This window comes from Suncus etruscus, chromosome 4 (genome assembly GCF_024139225.1).
Source record: "Suncus etruscus isolate mSunEtr1 chromosome 4, mSunEtr1.pri.cur, whole genome shotgun sequence".
Taxonomy (NCBI): domain Eukaryota; kingdom Metazoa; phylum Chordata; class Mammalia; order Eulipotyphla; family Soricidae; genus Suncus; species Suncus etruscus.
Window position 1 is genome coordinate 2,781,417 of NC_064851.1, and position 20,495 is coordinate 2,801,911.

A 20,495-nucleotide genomic window follows, 5' to 3' on the forward strand; every position below is an offset into this window, starting at 1 on the left:
CTCCTTTTATGAAACAGTGGGAAGTGGACTCGTGCTGTTTGTCTTTAAAGCGGCTTCTAGGGGGCTGAAATGATAGCACAGCAGGAAGGGTGTTTGCCTTGCACACTGACAACCTGGGTTCGATCCTCAGTATCCCATAGGGTCCCTCGAGCCTGCCAGGAGTGATTTCTGAGTGCAGTGCCAGGAGTAACCTGAGTGCTGTTGGGTTTTGCCCAAAGAAAAAAAAACAAAAAAAAAAAAAGGGGGCCAGAGAGATACCATGGAGGTAAGGCATTTGCCTTTCATGCAGAAGGTTATTGGTTTAAATCCCAGCATCCCATATGGTCCCCCGTGCCTGCCAGGAGCCATTTCTGAGCGTGGAGCCAGGAGTAACCCCTGAGCACTGCCGGGGTTAAAACAAAAAAAACAAAACAAAAGTAGTTGAAAAGAATGTGCCATCTTACTAGTAAATAAGTAGCCTAGAGGGAAAAAAGCCACTTCAAATTCCTTTCCTGAGAAAACTTAAATATGAGTGGGGTGATGGGACAAGGTGTGTGCTGTTGCCCCTGAGAACCTCTGGTGGGTGGAGGGGCCATTTCGTACTGCTAGCGTTCCCAAGGCTTTGTTTGGCCTTGCCTGTGCGCGCAGGGTTGTCCCTAGCTAGCTTTAGGGACCCCGACATTTTCCTTCTGAGAGAAGACAGGGAGAAGTGCCATGCTGTGGGTCTGTGCTCAGGCACTTTGCATGAGACGCTCGATTCCCAGCTCAGTGCATCACAGGGCCTCAGTACGTGACTCGGTCACCTCACTTCTACCACAGGGAGAGGACAGGACTGTGTGCAGGTGCTGGAGAGCCACGCCTGGTGATACTTGGCCCCACAGTGTGAGCCTGATGTTCCTAAGTAGTGCTGGTGCTTGGTACCTGTGTACCAGGGATCAGACTCAGGGCCTCACATGCGTGAGGTAGGCACTTTAGTCCTTGAACTTGATCCTTGAGCCAAATTTTTTGTTTTGGTTATGAGCATGCTGGCAGTGCTCAGAGATAACTCCTGATTTTGCATTCAGGAAATCATTTTTGCACTCCTGGGGGCTGGAGAGGTGATACAGCCTGTCGGCCTCTTGTCTTGTATGTGGCTGACCTGTGTTCGATCCCTGCATCCCATATGGTCCTCTGTACACTTGCCAGAAGTAGTCCCTTAGTGCTGGACCAGGAATAATCCTTGAGCCTCATCAGGTATGACCTCACCCTGCAAAAAACCAAAGTAAATTATTTCTGGTGGTGGTAGGGTAGGGGACCATATGGGATGATCCGGGATCAAACTTGGGTCTGCATTTAAGGCATGTATCCTATCTCTGTACTGCTGCCACTGGCTGCCCCAGTTATTTTGAATTCAATGAAAAAAAAAAGTTTTTTTCTCTTATTTTGGCCCATACTTGGCATTGCTTAAGGGATTACTTCTGGGCTTTGCATTTAGGAGTTACTCCTGCCAGTGAATAAGGGACCATATGGGATGCTGGTCATTGAGCTTGGGTAGTCTGCATGCAAAGAAAGCTCTCTATCTGCTGTCCGGTTCCAATTCAATGAATTTTTACTTCCTTTTTAATTTGCATTTCTAGTTGCAAAGTCCATTGTCCATTCCATGAGCAGACATAAGGCAGGGGCCTGGCTTGGACACATGCTGGTGATTACATGGTGGCCAGCTTCTGTTGCTCTTTTTCTAGGAATGTGCTCTTCTGTGCTAGAATTTCTCTGTGTAGCTGCTGCCCAGAGTGCTGGGCTTTGAGCACCAGTGTTAGGGTTTCTTGCTCTACATAATGTCTCAGCTCTTCAGCATTTTCTATAAAAAGACTCTTCCCTCCAAAACAGACAAGAATTTTTTTTTTTTTTTGGATTTTGGTCCACACCCGGTGACTCTCAGGGATTCCTCCTGGCTACACGCTCAGAAATGGCTCCTGGCTTGGGGGACCATATGGGACGCCAGGGGATTGAGCCTCGGTCCATCCTAGGCTAGCACGGGCAAGGCAGATACCTTATTGCTTGCACTACTGCTCCGGCCCCCACACAAGAATATTTTTCCCTGGCAGCTCTGACAGGTTCACAAAGCCACATTCATGTCTCCCATCAATATTTGAGTTTCTGTCACAAGCCAGGCACATTTTTGGACTTTGGGATCATGGCCACAGCTCGAGAGGGTTGCCCTGAGGCAGCTGCAGCCATCTCTGGCATGGAAGGACCAGCCTACCTGGAGTGAGTCCAGATTCTGTTCCCTTTCTCACTGTCACTTTTCTGAACTGATATTTCACTCTATGAACATCATTAGCATCATGTTTTTTTTTTGTTTTTTTTTTTGTTTTTAATTTCCTGTGTACCAACTTGGGTTTTGGTCCTGGTGCCCTATTTTCCTTGCAGGGCTGCATTCACCCACCAAACAGCCCTGTAGGCAGAAAAGGGGTCCACCACATGCAAGGCAAGCCCCCTACCCCTGTGTCTGAAAATTCTTCCTGCACAGTCTCATTTCACATAATTAGTTTTCAGCATTCAGTAATGTGAGCCTGAGAGCCTAGGCATGGCTCATGTGATAGTGAATATGCCTCTCAGAGTTAAGACCCTGGGTTCGATACTGGCACCACATGCCTCCTTGGGCATTTCTAGATGTGACCCTTTCCCTAATTTTAATCTCTTTTATTTTTTTTGGTTTTTGGGTCATAGCTGGCAGCGCTCAGAGGTTACTCCTGGCTCTACGCTCAGAAATTGCCCCTGGCAGGCACGGGGGACCATATGGGATGCCAGGATTCGAACCACCGTCCATCTGCATGAAAGGCAAACGCCTTACCTCCATGCTATCTCTCTGGCCCCTAAATTTAATCTTTTAAAGAGGGGCCAGAAGGAGTGCAATTGGTAGGGTGCTTGTCTTGCACATAGCTGACTCAGGTTTGATCCCTGTACTACATATGTTCCCCCTGCCAGGAGTGATCCCTGAACACAGCCCATTGTGACCCTGAGAACAAAACAAAAGTAGAAAGGAAATTGGATCCTTCCAATTTCTTTTCTTTCTTTCTTTCTTTTTTCTTTTCTTTCTTTCTTTCTTTCTTTCTTTCTTTCTTCTTTCTTTTTCTTTCTTTCTTTCTTCTTTCTTTCTTCTTTCTTTCTTTCTTTCTTTTCTTTCTTTCTTTCTTTTCTTTCTTTCTTTCTTTCTTTCTTTCTTTCTTTCTTTCTTTCTTTCTTTCTTTTGGTTTTGGGCCACACCCACACCCACCCCACGCTCAGGGGTTACTCCTGGCTATGCGCTCAGAAGTCACTCCTGGCTTGGGGGACCATATGGGACGCCGGGGGATTGAACCTCGGTCCATCCTAGGCTAGCGCAGGCAAGGCAGGCACCTTACCTCAAGCTCCACCGCCCGGCCCCTCTCTTTCTTTCTTTCTTTCTTTTTTTTTTTTTTTTTTTTTTGGTTTTTGGGTCACACCTGGAAGCTCTCAGGTGTTACTCCCTGGCTCTATGCTCAGAAATCGCTCCTGGCAGGCTTGGAGGACCATATGGGATGCCGGAATTCGAACCACCGACCTTCTGCATGTAAGGCAAACGCCTTACCTCCATGCTATCTCTCCGGCCCCTGGATCCTTCCAATTTCTAAGCTGGTCACTTAGAGAACAGTAGCGCAGCGAAGTGTGTTTAGACCGCTTCGAGGGCGTGATCATCACAGACACTTGGAAGAAGGGTTCACTGGAAGTATAATTGCGAAAAGCCCATCCCCTCAGCCTCAACTTACTGCCCATGAACCCTGTCTGATATGTGTAACACTAGTAGGTTGCCAAGGCTGGCTCTGCATACCTTGGCTTTTTCACACCGGTCAGTTTTTTTGTTGTTGTTGTTGTTGTTTGTTTTTGGGCCACATGCAGAAGTGCTGAGGGATATTCCTGGTTTTGCATTCAGGGGCCATTCCTCATAGTGCTTGGGGGACCATATGGGATGCCGGGGATCAGGCCCGGGTCACGTGCAAGGCAAATGTCTTGCCCTCTGTGCTCTCACTTGGGCCCCTGTTTTCTGTTTTAAGACAGCCCAGCTGATAGCATAACTTCCTGAAAAGTTGCTTTTTTACATGGTATGTGGTGTGTGGCAGCTGGGTGGGATGGAGCTGGACAGGGAGCTTGGCTCATTATTTGGACTGGAAGTTTGCATGCTGCCAGCCTTCTGCATCCTCAGCTGCCAGTTGTTTAAATATTGACTTTTAATAACTTCGAGGCCCTGCCTCCTCCAGGGCTTGTCCTGGCTTTGGTGGAACCTGATCAGGCCCTTCAGGGGTGAGGCTGCAGCCTGCCCCAGAGCCAGGGTGAGTTCCCTGCTGGAGGGCTGCCCTCCGCTCCACAGGGGCAACATGCAAACTTGTGTTGGCCCCTAGAATGGGAAGGGAGAGGCCCCTTGGTCTCAGGCCCAGCTTCGGGAGGCGTTTGAACTAGTTTCCCATTGGGAAGGCGAGGCAGAGTTGGGGAAGTCTAGGTTTTGAAGTCCCGCAAGAGAGGGATTGTGAAAGCCGGGGGGGGGGGGGGGGGAGTTGTGAGTTGTGCGGGCCATGGGTATGCAGGGGCAGTTGAGGGGTGGAAGGGAGCCCCCTAGATCTCGTGTGTGCATCAGAGTTCCTCTAGGCTGAGAGTGGTTGCCAACAATTAATAAAATGCTGACTCTCTCCCACCTCTTCCCATGGGACGGGGACACTGTGGGAGCTCTGCTGACCTGGGAGCTTTGCTTCCTTCCCCTCAAGGGGGGACAGTCCCTGCCTGCATGATTCAGCCCCATTGCCCTGATCCACTCACTCGGCACACTTCTGCCCCGTGAGCCCCTGCCACAGCTAGGACTGGCTGTGTGCCGGGATGCCTCTTTGCGTATGGAGCTTAGGGGAGGAGGTTAGTGCATTCCCACCAGCCATATATGTATGAGCAGTTCTTGGGGGCCAGGCTTGTGGATCTACTATGTACTTGTTTCGTGAAATAACAGCCCCAAACTGAGTGTGTGTGTCCCCCAAAACACCTCTGTTCCTCATGGCACTTGTGCTCCCTGGCAGGGCTGCCCTGCTGTTTGGGACACTAAACCTAAAAAACTTGCCAGAAGGCCCCTGCCTTGGCCACCTCTCCTAGGGTTTTGCTGATTGAGATCTCTTGGATTTGGTCAGCTCTCTGGCTCAGTCACAGAAGGGATTCTGCTCTTTCTATGGGTTTCTTTTTCGGTAATTGTTGTTTTGTGCTCAGACTTATTACTGACCCTTCACTCAAGGGTCAGGCCTGGAGATGCTTGGGGATCAAACAACTGGGGAGTTGGGGATCCATAGCACCTGGGTGGGCCTGCATGCAGGGCAAGCACCTTGTTTTACCCTGACAATCTGGTCCCTCTCAGAACCATTTAACGCTCTGATTTTACTTCTGCCTCCGCTTGGTGGACTTCAGCCTGCAGGAATCCTGGTTACACCTTGACTTGATAGACTTTTATTTGCTCTCAGGAAGCTCGGTCTTCTGACTCTCTTGTAGAAACTGGGTCGGGAAGTAGTGCTCCGGGAACTTTCTGGGCCATAGTCTGCTCGTGACTACTTGTCCCCTGGCAGGGGAGGCTTGTGACGTCCCAGGTCATTGCCTCCTGTGGTGTTCCCGTACACTTGACCTTCCCCAGGGCTCCTGGAGCTGGGCAGCTGCCTTTGGAGAGGCCAGGCTGGAGATGAGCACAAAACTGAGAATTGGGTCACAGACACTGGTCTGAGTCAGGGTTCTCATTGATGTGAGAAGAACTAAGAACAAGGCAAGTGTAGTTCTTTTTTTTTTTTTTTTTTTTTTTTTTTGTGGTTTTTGGGTCACACCCGGCAGTGCTCAGGGATTGTTCCTGGCTTCACACGCTCAGAAAATTGCTCCTGGCAGGCACGGGGGACCATATGGGATGCCGGGATTCGAACTGATGACCTCCTGCATGAAAGGCAACAACTTACCTCCATGCTATCTCTCCGCCCTGCAAGTGTAGTTTTTATACCTTATGGTTGGCAACTGTTTCTTGCAGGATACTACCTTTTCCTTTTCTCTCCTTTTATTTGGGGGGGGTGGTTGGGGACACACCTGGCAGCACTTAGGGGTTACTCCTGCCTCTGCACTCAGAAATCACTCCTGGCCACCTCAGGGGACCCTACGGGATGCTGGGGATTGAACCTGGTCCTGTCCCGGCTTCCACCACGGCAAGGCAAATGCCCTACTGCTGTGCTATCGCTCCAGCCCATCTCTCTCTCTCTCTCTCTCTCTCTCCTCTCTCATCTCTCTCCTTCCTCATCTCTCTCTCTCTCTCCTCTCTCTCTCTCATCTCATTTATTTATTTATTGAGTAATTGATTTTGATTCACACCTTTCGGATTAGCTACATGCAAAGCAGGGCCCTACCCTACCCTCTGTGCTATCTCATCTGCCTCTGTTATTTTTTTTTTTTTTAATTTGTTTTGTTTTGGAGGCTCAACCAGCTGTGCTCAGGCTCTTGTGATCAGAGCTCATCACTTCTGGGGGTGATTGGGGGACTGGTGATTGGGGAATTGAACCCCAGCTAACTATATGTCAAAAACTGGTACCCTACCCACTGTACTAGCTAGCTCTCCCCAGCCCTTTCTCCTCTTTCAGTATAATATACCTTTGTGTCTTTTATAGATCTGTATTTTTTTTGGGGGGGCACACCCATTTGATGCTCAGGGTTACTCCTGGCTATGTGCTCAGAAATCGTCCCTGTTTAGGGGGGACCATATGGGACACCGGCGGATCGAATTGCAGTCCATCCTAGGCTACGCGCTCTTGCAAGGCAGATGCCTTACCTCTAGGTGCCACCTCTCGGTCTCAGATCTTTTGTTTTATTTTGTTTTGTTTGTTTTTGGGTCATAACCCGGAAGCGCAGTACACAGGGGTTATTCCTGGCTCTGTGCTCAGAATAGCTCCTCACTGTCCTTCTGCCATGCAAGGCAAAACGCCCTACCTCCATGCTATCTCTCGCGCCCCCCCCTTTTTTTTTTTACTCCGGCCCCTTTTTATAGATCTTTTTAATTTTGGTGATAAGAGGTAAGTTTTCATTTTCATTTTATTTTTACTATTTTGGTTTTTGTACCACCTGGTAGTATTCAGGACTTATTCTATAGCTCTCTGCTCAGGAATTACTTCTGATGGGCCTGGGGACCATACTCAGATGCTGGGGCTCTAGCTTGGGTCAGCCACATGCAAAGAAGCACTTTACCTGTTGTGCTATTGCTCCTGCCCTGCATTTGGTTTGACCAGCTAAGATCATTGCTTAAACCAACTGCCATGAAATTCTCCTATTATTTATTGTAGAAGTTTTAGTATGGGGTTAGGTTTTATAATTTAGGTTTATGATTCCCTTAGAGGTGTGTGTCTGGTGTGTGTGTGTGTGTGTGTGTGTGTCTGTGTGTGTGTGTGTGTGTGTGTGTGTGTGTGTGATATGGGTTTTTTTTTTTTTTTTGGTTTTTGGGCCACTACCCGGTAACAACTCAGGGGTTACTCCTGGCTATGCGCTCAGAAGTCCGCTCCTGGCTTGGGGGACCATATGGGACACCCGGGGATCGAACCGCGGTCCGTCCTAGGCTAGCGCAGGCAAGGCAGGCACCTTACCTCTAGCGCCACCGCCCGGCCCCGTGTGTGATATGTTTTGTGTTGGGAGGTCAGCAAAACCTGGTCTTCGCCGTCCCCAGTGCATGCCTGCTCTTCTGTTGGCTTGTATTTTAACTCCTTCGCAGCAAAGGGGCTTTCAGCATCGGCATATGGGCTGCCTACTGGGGTCCCTTGCAGTCTCGCCTTGACTCTGAGCCTTCCAGAACTTTGAGAATTCTGGTCTGGACAGTGTCTCAGTTCCAGGGGTGACTGTGGAGGCCTGCCAGGTGCTGAGAAGTGAGGGGACAATAAACCTTCTGTGTTGGGTGGGTGGGATGGGACCAGGGGAGGCGGGGCTTGGCCCTGGCTGGGTCTGGGGCTTGGGCTGCTATGGCCAAGTACTGGCCATTCGCATCCATGTGGGCAGGCCGCCTTGGGACCTGGGCCTGCCATTGGTAGAGGCACCCTAGCTTCTGGCCATCCTCAGCCCAGCCCTTATGATTTTTTTAATTGAAATCATTGTGATCTATAAGTCCTTCATAATTGAATTTCAGATATACAGTGAGTCCCAGGCCTTATGAGTTGTGTGTGTGTGTGTGTTGTGTGTTTCCCTGGGACTTGTGTTTGTGTTTAGGGTCTGGGGGCTCGGTTTTCTTCCCCCGGCCCAGCTGCGTCATGTCAGTGGTTAAGGCCTCGTCTGTTTCCTCAGCACAAGTGACTCTTTATTGCTGGCAGAGCTAAACTAGAAGGGTTTCTACTCCTGCCTGTCACCCGGCCTCAGTTCTCACAGCAGTCCTTGGGATGCCTCCAACCCATTTCCACAGACAGTTGAGGCACAACCAATGGCGAATTGGATGAAAGGAATCTTTGGTCCTTACGTATTACGTTGTTAATCAGAGGAGGGATTTGGTTAAAGGGTTTCCACGAGCTTTTTTGAATATACTTGAAGGGAGATTTGCAGGGCTCTCCCGAGTCTTTGTTTCCCTGTCGCCACTGGGGAGCAGTTGGACTGTTATGACTAGATTTCGTTTTGGTTTTTGCCATGGCCTCCCTCTTGCCCCTCATGTAAAACCCAAAACTGACTTTGACTCTTTAGCCCTCACTGAACCTTACCGCCTTGCCTTTCCTCAGATGTGCTCCCACATATCCCACTACTTGTGCCTAATGTTCTCTCTCCTGGTCTCTGCCTGCTGGACTCCCTGTCCAAATTCCCAGACCCAGTGTCCTGCTCTCACCATCGCTGGCCTGTCCTTGCTTGCCCGGGAGCATTCCTTGGCAGGTTGATTTATGAGACGAGCAGGTTTGGGTGTGTCCACCGACCAGGGGTCAGTCACCTCCTTAGCCAGCATGTGTCACCTGTCCTCTCGGGGCCACGAGACCATCCTCACGAAGAGGACCACTACATCTAGAAGCTCCACTTGGTGCTTTCCATAAGCCTGGAACCCAGGTTCCGTGGCTCATCCAGAGATCTGTTTCTCTCTCGGCATACTGAGTGTATTTGTTGTGCTATAAAATGTATTATTAGGGCCCGGAGAGATAGCACAGCGGCGTTTGCCCTTGCAAGCAGCCGATCCAGGACCAAAGGTGGTTGGTTTCGAATCCTGGTGTCCCATATGGTCCCCCATAGCCTGCCAGGAGCTATTTCTGAGCAGACAGCCAAGGAGTAACCCCTGAGCACCGCCGGGTGTGACCCAAAAACAAAACAAAACAAAAAAGTATTATTAAGGTATCTTTTGACCCATTCTTTAGATTGAGGTCACAGTGTTAAGTCCCCTTTCCCAGTGTGATACCATTGTAATTATTTTCTGGTTGAGTTTAAGAAAAAATGTGTCTGGAATGTTGGGGCAAACGCAGATTCGAATGAGTCCGTGTAGGTTTTGTGGTCTCTCCTCAATGAGAAGAGGGTTGGTGAGAAAGGCTCACTGTTTGGCTAGCCTAGGGCCCTTTAGAAGTGTCTCTGTTTTGCCCAAGTGTCCTTGGGCTCTTCTCCTTTGGAGCTGCTAGAATTCACAGGAGCAGTCAGACTTTTGACTCCTTGGACCCTGGCTGGACTCTTCCATGGTTGTTGAGGTTTTAAATCATCAATTCATTACATAATGTATTTTTTCTTTTTAATTACTAGGAGGTAGGATTAAACACCTCGCCTGACAGATTTGTATTTGGGGCAGAGGCCATAGAGGGAAGTAAATGAGAGCTTGAATGCACTTTATGAAAATGTGGTCCACGTTTTATTTTGCTTGTGGTCTTCTCTCATCTCGCCTCAGGCACACACCTGACTTCTGGCCTTGGTGCCCATGGGGGAATGTGGCTGCCTGGACTCCGAGTGGGTGGGCAAGACCCCATGGGGGTCCCTGGAGGTCAGGGCTGGCAGTGTTCAGAGGCTGGAAAAGAAGTTCTCTGAAAGAGCAGACCTGCTCCTAAGCAGTGGTGGCAACCAGTGTCCAGCTCTGACCATGTCCTGTTGTCAATCTGTTAGGTTACACCTTATTTTACCTAAAACAAAGGTCATCCCTGGTTCCTTTGTATGTTTGTTTACAACTTGGATTTACCCCAAAACAGAGATTGTCTTACATCTGGGTAAACCTGGGTGGGACTGGCTCAGGATAGCCTGACTTGTCTGATCTTACTGCCCCACCCAGGGTGGTCTCCATAAAAAATGGCAGTTCTGGCAGGCAGCTTGATGGACATACGAGGTAGAAGACTGCCAGACAAGATGTGTTTCAGCCTGGTTTGGATTATTTTATGTGCGACCCTGATTCATACTCGTTTCCCTAGGGTCAGAGATACAGCATGTGGGTGATTTTACACCAGTCTTCATGTCGCCCGCAGGCCTCATTCTGTTGTCTCCCTCCTTCTCATAGGCGAGAAACAGCTTCAGAGTCAGAATTAAGCTACTTAAAGTCCCACAGCTATGAAGAGCGGAGCTGGAACCAGTTTTGGTCATTCCCTGGCACCAGGGGGCCAGGCGCTGCTGGCTCTTGGCACAGCCCCTTCTCTCAGTGTAGGGGGCCTGCCAGGCAGGAGAGAGGGCAGGGGAGTGATCTAGGCTGGGAGGCCTTGGCTTCTGCCAACACAATTGTGCATGCAGGGGTCAGACTAGGTTCAGATGAACGTAGGGTGTGTTCAGCTCTGGCGTGCCTCTGTGTGTGTGTGTGTGTGTGTGTGTGTGTGTGCGCGCGCGCGCGTGCGTGTCCCTCTGAAAGAAGTGGAGATATGTGTATTTTACACAGGGACTTTATAGACAGTGGAAACCAACCAAGGTTCTTTTATTTATTTATTTTTAATTGCTTTTTTGGGGGAATGGCCCATTCCGGTTCCTCTTTGCTCTGCACTTAGAAATCACTCCAGGCAGGCCGTAGGCTCAGGGGGACCCTATGGGATGCCAGGGATTGAACCCGGGTAGATCCCAGGTCAGCTGCATGTAAGGCAAACATCCTACTTGTATGCTACACTCGGGACCCCCAACCAAGGTTTTCTCTTTTTGGGGGAGGAATTTGGGTTCTTGGGCCACACCAAGGGGTTACTCCTGGCTATGCACTCAGAAATCACTCCTGGTTTGGGGGACCTTATGGGATGCCATGGAGTCGAACCATGATCCGTCCCTAGGGTAAGCACGCTCAGGCAAACGTTCCTAACGCGCTGCACTACAGCTCCGGTCTCCTCAACCAGGTTTTTAAAGTCAGGCAGGAGATCAGAGCTGGGTTTCTCTAGAATGAGAGCAAAGGCTGAGTTCAGAGGCAGCTGTTTGCCACGATGGTCACATGTCCCCTGCTGCGGGTTCTTTTGTCCTGTGACTCTTGCACCTATTGAACAGGTTTTGCAGGCCATAGCATCCAAGCTACTCCTCAGTGGCCTGCACTGGTCCCTCCTATTTGCTCTGTGTCCCTGTCAACTCTGTTGTTGGCCTGAAGTTTCACAGGCAGGAGTCCTGTCTGTCCCTGTCCTCGTTCAGAGCTGTGCTGTCACCTTCATACTTGTATAGGATCATAAGGTGAGGACCAGGACAGTCGGAGGACGGTGGGCAGGGCCTGTGCTTCATTTCAGTCCTGTGGAGCCAAAAAGAGCCTGAGCTGGTGCCCTGCACCAGGGGTGTTCTCTGCTTTGTTTGGCTGCTTCTCCTTTTTCTGTTGGACAATTTTTCTTTTGTAACTATCATTTCCCCTTCTTTTATGTCCCCCAGTGTAGCTCCCAGCCTTCTGTTTCCTGTTCTATCCCCTAGTCTCATTCTTTTTGTTGTTATTAATTTGGGAAAAAGGGAGAAACCCATTTGGTTGCTTGACCAAGACTAAGAATGTACCGAGAGCAGGGGATTTGTTTATACATACATACATATCATAGCATACATACATACATACATACATACATACGATACATACATACATACTTTATTAGAGATCGGGGGCTATATGGAGTGCTGTGGGATCAAATCCTGGTCAATCATATGCAGATAAATGCCTTATCTGCTATGCTAACACTCTGGCCCCAAACTGTCAATTTTAAAATGAAATCTGAACCTTTTGATTTAGTCTTGGTTGTCTGGCTGTAGTCTATGCTGGTGGTGTTGGGGTGAAGACCCTTGCAGGTCCGATAAACACCCTGCTTGAATGGGTAGTGGTCCCTGGGTAGACACCTGCTACTCCCATCATCTCCCCACACCTGCAGCTGGATCGTGAGCGTGTGTATGTGTATTTGGGGCTTGGATAAGGCGTGGTCAGGGCTGAGGATTATACTGTCCTCAAACTCTGGCTGTGGGCCACATATTGTATTTGTATCTGTTTTGTTTCTTCATTGCAAAATAAGATCTATGCAGTGTGCATAAGAATTTGTTCATAAGTTTTGTTTTTTACTATAGTCAAGACCCTCCAATGGTCTGAGGGACAGTGAACTGGCCCCCTGTTTAAAAGGTTGGAGGACCCCTGGTTAGAGGAGTTGGCTGAGGACTGATGGGATAGCCTATGGATGGGAGGTTGAGGGAGTCAGCCACTTGATGCATGTGCTCTTGTGTGCATGTGTGTGTGTATGTGTTGTGTGTGTGTATGTGTGTGTGTTTGAGCCATACCCTGCATGCTGAGGAGTTACTACTGGCTCTGTACTCAGGGTTATACTTGGTGATGCTTTGGGGATCGAATGGGATGCTACGTTTTGAACCCTGATTGGCTGTGTGCAAAGCAAATGTCCTCTCCTCTGTGCTGTTGCTCCATCCCCAAGGGTGAGGACCACCCTAGTTCCCCAGCTACACTTGTCTGCTGGCTCAGTGGGTGGAGTGTGGAGCTTTTGTTTTGTTTTGATTGTGTTTGTAGTACCTCGTTTTTGCTTCAAGATGACGAGAATTTAAGATTGTATAAAGTAGTCTGAGTTGCTAAATCCTAGATTGTAGATTTTATTTTTAATCAGTCCTTTCTATTTTTTTTTTTTTTACCAGAGTTACTCATTTGGTTAGCAGGATTTAAAACTGCAGCAAAGGGCTGAAGAGATAATATAGCAGGTAGGGCGCTTGCCTTACACGTAGCCAACCCAGGTTCAATCCCCAGCATCTCATATGGTCCCTCAAGCTGTGCCAGGAGTGAATTCTGACTGCAAAGCCAGGCATAAGCCTTGAGCATTGCCAGATGTTCTCAAAACAAAAACAAAGACAAAACAAAACAATTTTTCATCAAGATTAGAGAGCTAGAATAGCAGTTAAGGCGCTTGTCTTGCACACAAATAATCCAGATTTGATGATCCCTGTCCTGTATATTCACCTGAGCATTGTTGGGAGCAATCCCGGAGCACAAAGTCAGGAGTAAGACCCAAGCACATCTGGGTGTGGCGCAAAAACAAAACCCAAACAGATAAAAATTTTACTTTTAGCAACTTGTTTTTATTGTGGAAACAACTGTGCACTCATTTATGTGTTGTTTTTTTTTGGGGGGGGGCATTCCCAGCAGTGCAGAGAGCTCACTCCTGGTTCTGCACTCAGGGATGTCTCCTGGGAGGAATGGGGGGACCACATGGGGTATTGGAAATGGAAGCCAGGCCAGCTGTGTGCCAGGTATGCAAATGCCCTGCTGGCTGTACTATTTCTCTGGCCCACATAATTTCATCGGTACTTATAGTTAAGTCTGCTTTTGTATGTATATATACACAGATAAATGTGCACGTTTTTTTTGTTTTTTCTTGTGGTCTTAGTGGCACCTAGTGGTGCTCAGGGCTTACCCCTGGCTCTGTACTCAGGAGTGACTGCTGGTGATAGTTGGGGGGACCATGCGGGATGCCAGGGATCGAACACAGGTTGGCTGCATGCAAGCCAAGCACTTGACCTGTTCCCTGATCCCATATGCACATTTGTATAGACACATGTCCAATCAACTTGGGCAGATTTGGGGACAGATGTTTATTTCCCCAGTGTGCTGTATGAGTCTCTGCCGTATATGAATCTTATGCTGAGGCTCCTGCAGTGCATTGAGCTGAGGTTTTGCTCTTAGGGTACTAGGTACTGCCAGCCCAGCGGCCATTGTATGCTAGTTAACGTGGGCGGGCCTTCTTCCTGAGCGGGCACTCCCAGCTGGAGGGGGCTGGGCAATTTATGGAGAAGCAGGTGTTTGAATTGGACCATTGCTTGCTTTCTGTGTTGAGCTGAATATTACCCCTAAAGTAGAGAGGTAAACAGTTGTAAGGGACTAGCAGGGACAAGAACCTCTGAAGTGTTTTTCAAGTTTCTGTCTCAGTCCTTGGTGTAGGCACAGTTTTGTGCCGTTCAGGGACTGGCCGAAAGGGACTGAATTCCTAACATTAAGGAAAGAGCAGGGGGCCGGGCGGTGGCGCTAAAGGTAAGGTGCCTGCCTTGCCTGCGCTAACCTTGGAGGGACCGCGGTTCGATCCCCCGATGTCCCATATGGTCCCCCAAGCCAGGAGCAACTTCTGAGCACATAGCCAGGAGTAACCCCTGAGCGTTACTGGGTGTGGCCCAAAAACCAAAAAAAAAAAAAAAAAAAGGAAAGAGCAGAACTGACAGACTGACAGGCAGCAAGCAGATGGTCTGCTTCTGGGGCCTCGGCTTCCTGAGCAAAGAAGCACTTGCTGGGTGACAGGATCTGGGAGGGTGCCTTGCTCCCCTGAGCTCTGCTGATGTTGTTGCAGAGAGTAAGAAGGTGCTGGACCGGAGCCTGTTTGGGGAGGCCAGAGGGAGCTGGGGCCTGGGCATAGCCTTTTGCCGGGGGTGGGGTGGATGCAGCTACTTTCTGTGTGCTCAGAGGAGTTCAACTGATCTCTGGACAGAAAAGCCAGATAGGTTAACCGCCCAGAGAACTCAAGATTCCTGATAATCCATAGGAATTCAGAGCCCCTCTTCTCTGGTATTTGTTTTGGGGCCACACCTAGCAGTGTTCAGTGTTTACTCCTGGCTCTCTACTTAGGTGGGTCACTCCTGGAAGGGTTCCAGGGTTCATATGTGGTGTCTGGAATCAAATCTAAGCCAGCTGTGAGCGAGGCAAGCGCCTTGCCCACTGTACTATGGCTCCGACCCCAGGAATTCCAAACTTTATTGCCCTGGAGCTCATGGATGTCTTCTGAGCTCTGCCACTTGGTGGGGTGACCTGGGAGTGAGGAGCCCAGCAGCAACATCTGGAAGCTTTGTAGTTGGTCAGTTAGACAGCCCTGTCCCTCTGCTAACAGCTCGAAGAGGTCTTTGTGCCCCTTCTTGCTGTGTGTCAACAGATGCGGTTGGCTGTTTGTGCATCAGGCTGTCAGAAGTTACTGGTGGTTGCAGTTGTTGCTATGTGCAAGTGAAACCAAATGACTTGTGAAGAGCTAAGTGGCCATAAGCCTCCCACCCCGCTGTGCTGGTGAGGAGAGAAGCAGGGGAAAGAGCACGCTGCTCTGCTGCTCCGTTCTCAGACCTATCACGGAGGGCACTGTTCTGTGTCAGGGTTGCGAGAAAGTGAGGGCAGGACACTCGCCTTGTACACAGCCAGCTGGGTTCAGTTCTCAGCATTACTCCCGGACCCCCGAGCCCCGGCTGGAGTAAATCCTGAGCACCACCAGATGTGACCTCAAAACTAAAGAAAGAGCGAATGGATGCTGTCTTGCCTTCTCTCCCCACCAAGAGTTTTTAGTAGTTGTGCCAGATGGACTAGCTTCAGCCTTCTGGAGTGGCGGACGTAGGCCAGAGTATACAAGTACTCCCTTTTTCAGGCTTTTCTGTCATCTTCCGATGTTATTTTGGTCATTTATATTTCTTTTGTGAATTCTGTATCTTTATCCTTTGCCAGTTCCCCCCCATTGGATTGCTTTCTTTTAAATTTCTAGGAACTCTTTGTGTATTAGGCTACAAATACTTTATTGTAGGTATTACAGAAATCCCCCCCTCACTATTGTATTTAGTTACCTAAAACAAGGTATCTATAACTTATATTTAGTTTGTCTAGATGTCTTTTCCCATAAAATTAAAAACAATTTTTAATATAAATTCTTTATTTAAGCACCATGATTACAAACATGATTGTAGTTGGGTTTCAGTCATTAACAGAACACCCCCCTTCACCAGTGCAACGTTCCCACCACCAATGCCCCCCCTCCTTCCCATCACCTGCCTGTATTTGAGACAGGCATTTTACTACAGTTACTTTTTTGGGGGGGAGGGGCGGGTCATACTCGGGAGCGCTCAGGGGTTACTCCAGGCTCTACACTCAGAAATCGCTCCTGGCAGGCTCGGGGGACCATATGGGATGCCGGAATTTGAACCACCGTCCTTCTGCAAGCAAGACAAATACCCTATTGTCATGCTATCTCTCTGGCCCCTTAAAAACAAATTTTTTTCTTTTTTGGTTTTTGGGTCACACACTGCAGTGCTCAGGGGTTACTCCTGGCTCTACACTCAGAAATCGCTCCTGGCAGGCTCTGAGGACCATATGGGATGCCGGGATTCGAACTACCGACCTTCTGCAAGCAAGGCAAATGCCCTACCACCATGCTATCTCTCCAGCCCCTTAAAACAATTTTATTTTATTTTTTTGTTTTGGGCCACACCCAGCGGTGCTCAGGGGTTACTCCTGGCTGTCTGCTCAGAAATAGCTCCTGGCAGGCACGGGGGACCATATGGGACACCGGGATTTGAACCAACCACCTTAGGTTCTAGATCGGCTGCTTGCAAGGCAAACGCCGCTGTGCTATCTCTCCGGGCCCTTAAAAACAATTTTTTTCTTTTTTTTTTCTGTTAAAAACAATTTTTAATTAAATATTTTAATTTAAATTTATTTGGGGGCCTCCTAAGCAGGTTGTGTGATGCTTCGGTGCTCACTGCTCTGGGCCTGTCATGCTGGGTACTAAGAGGAATCCAACTTGTGCCCTTGCATCTCAGGCATAGCTTTTTTTTTGTTTGTTTGTTTGTTTGTTTGTTTTTTTTTTTTTTTGTGGTTTTTGGGTCACACCCGGCAGTGCTCAGGGGTTATTCCTGGCTCCAGGCTCAGAAATTGCTCCTGGCAGGCACGGGGGACCATATGGGGCACCGGGATTCGAACCGATGACCTCCTGCATGAAAGGCAAATGCCTTACCTCCATGCTATCTCTCCGGCCCCTCAGGCATAGCTTTTATGTACTTACTTATATTTACTTACTTATTTATGCTTTGGGGTCACATCTGGTGGTGCTCAGGACTTACTCCTGGCTCTGTACTCAGGCAGTGTGATCACTCCTGGCAGGATTGGAGAGCCATATGGGGTGCCAGGGAGAGAACCCCTATCTGCTACATGCAAAGCCAACACCCTACCTGTTTCATCTCATTACATCACTATTATTTTAATATAAAGAGACTGTCCACGTGTGTTCGGAGGGGGATGGTAAGGCCTTACTCTGCTGGCTGGGCCTGGCGGGTCTGAAGGTTGCAGGGTGAGGACGGAGAAATTCCAAAGCAGTCGGATGAAGTTCCGGGAGTCAGCCAGCTTTATTTCACGTCCTTATCGCCATGCACACCTCCTCACATGCCTCTGTGCTAAGCCTTTACCAAGCAACTACTTCTCTGCTCCTTTTTTGGCTCTCTCTGCCCGGTTCCCTTTCAGCTGCTCTACAGGCCTCCCTGCTGACTGACTGCTGATTCTCCTTGCTGATTCTCTCTACCTAACTCTCCTTCTTATCCCCTCTTCTCCCCCACCCCCGCAAGCAGACTCCTCGACCCTCCCACACGAAGTTGGGGGAAGGGATACATCGATTTGGCCCCTTTTCCAGCTCTTTGTGCTCTGTTCTAGACCCCAGCGTTGAAAGTCTGCTATGTAGGCAACTATGTCGCTTTGGTCTTTAGGGTTCCTGCTCATCTATGATCTAGACATAAGTAGAGACGAATTTCGTATGTATGTGTTTCGTTTGTTTGTCTTTTGTTGTTAGGGCCACACTTGGCAGTGCTCAGGGCCTGTTCCTGGAGTTCCAGAGGAGTGACCTCTGGCAGTGATCAAGGGACTATAGTGGGAATAGACACTTCCGCCGGGGTTAGCCGATGCAAGGCCTGGTGCCTGCCACACCCTCTCTTTGGGCCTGTATCCTCTGTCTATTTTATGCATATCTGTGTAACAGGACATATTTGTAGCACTTATAATCACATTCTAATTTTTTTCTAACCAGAATAATGAACAACACCTGAAAGATTCATTACTTTACAACCAAGCAAAGCTTATTCTATTGCCAGTATACTGATGGTATTAGTAGGTGTTTGAAAGTCACCTAGTGCAAGTCAAGAGCTAATACTAATGGAAACCTAAGTGAAATGGTCCTAAGTTAATAGCAATTTTTTTTTCAAGACTCAACCAACTTACTTAGTAGTAGCCTTTCCTTAAGGACCAGGCTCGACACGGAGTCCTGCAAGCTGCATTGTGAACCCCAGGTGAGCCGGTGGACTTGATAGCTCCCAGCCATGGGTATGGAGGATCAGGTGAGGCCGTGAAAGTCGGAGCGGCCTGTATCTCCCTTCTGTTTGCCTGGACATGTCACCTGTCTCTACTCCTGCCCCTCTTTTGGCCTTTCTTTGTGGGTGTGGGCTCTGACCTCACTGGACTGGAGCCAGGAATGAATTCCTACGGTTGGGTGGGGAAGAGGCTTGGTAAGGAGACTGGCCTCCCCAGCATGGCCGGAGAGCAGTTTTCTTGTAGAAGCAGAAAGAGAACAGGGTCAGAGACAGACAAATGGAGAAATCAGGGGTCAGGACAGCGGGTCAGCCCGGCAACCTCTGGTTCTCTCTACATGCCAAGTAAGGGACCAGCCTTCCAAAGGGAGAACAGGAGGGAAGGTCTGAATGCTCTGAACCCAGAGGGCTTCCAGAGTGCTTGGATCTTCCAGTAGTCTGGAAGGCCTTCCAGTGGGCTGGTGGGTGGGTGGGTCTCATCAATGGGCTGCTTTTGACTTGGCCTTTGTCCACACTTAGGTTTCTTCTGTTTGTTTGTTTGGGGCCCATATCTACTGGAGCTCAGGGGTTACTCCTGGCTTGCAATTAGGGGTCACTGATTGGTGCTCGGGGAACATAAAGGATGCTGCTATTGAACCTGGGTCCAGTGAATACAAGACAAGCACTGTACCTCTGTACTGTTTCTCTGGCCCCAGACTATATTACAATTTTTCTGTCTTTTTATTTTTTTATGTTTTTGGGTCACACCCAGTAACGCTCAGGGGTTACTCCTGGCTATGCGCTCAGAAGTTGCTCCTGGCTTGGGGGACCATATAGGACACCGGGGGATCGAACCGCGGTCCGTGCTAGGTTAGTGCTGGCAAGGCAGACACCTTACCTCTAGCGCCACCGCACCGGCCCCAACTTTTCTGTCTTAATTCATTCTTGTTACTCTTCTACAGTGTCTAATTAATACATTTAAGCTTGTCACAGATGTAGGTGATATAGGGTTCGGTTCAAACCAGTTTCAGGTAACTGCCGGGAGGTCTTAGAACCTTTTCCTGTGGGAGACTGCTGTGCTCAGATGTTTATGAGTTTCACGGGAAGTCATCTAAAAATCGCTCTGTCCTTCAGTTTTACTGCTAAATAACCATGATTAGCAGCTTTCTGCTAAAAACTGACCATGAGTTGGGGTTCTCTAGAGAAAGACCCAGTAGAGCGTCTGCACCCATGCCAAAACTGCTCGTGGGCACAGTGGGGTGAGCACGTGCCGCTAAGCTCTGAACCTCAGGCAGGCTGCCTGGGGAGGTGATGGCACTGGGGAGGTCTCAGCTGCTGCACTTCTATTCAGGTTAAACTGATTGGCCCAGGGCCCACCCTCATCAGGGAGAGTCATCTCCCTATTGAAATGCTAATGTGTGTGATCCTGTGCGCGCACGGCCTGTGCTGGTGAGCCTGTGCTTGATGCCTTAGGGCTCATAGATGTAAAGCTTGGGACTATCATTGAGCTCCTTCTCTGCCTCCTAAAATGCTTGCTTTATTCAAAACCACCCCTTTAGAAGAGCTACAACAACGGGTGTGCAGGTGACTGCGCTTTGGGGTTTGGTCACTCTGACTCGTGAATAGGTCACCCAGCTGTGGAGCAGTATGCCACATCCAGGGGCTTGTTTGGGGGTCATGACAAAGACGGGGCTTATGAGCTCTGGCACAAGTTTCTCGGTGCACTCCGGGCTCAGTGCCTTCTCCCGAGTGCCTTAGCACAGACTTGCTGGCTTTGGGGGCTGAGAGTGCTCAAGGCATGCCAAGTTGCTGTGAGGCTCCTGGATTCTTTCCTGCTTGCTGTGCATTCCAGTCCCCGCCTTAAATGTCTTCTTCACCACTAATAAAAATTTTATAGGTGTCTCCACCAGCGATGTTCTGGGGCCCAGGGATATGTCCGGCAGTTCTTATCCAGAGCTTTAGGCCTGAAGATTGAGTTTATGGTGCTTAGGGGCCGTGCAGTGCCGCGGGTCAAGCCCAGGGCCTTGTAATGTACTTTACCAGGCCTTGTATTTTTAACGTAG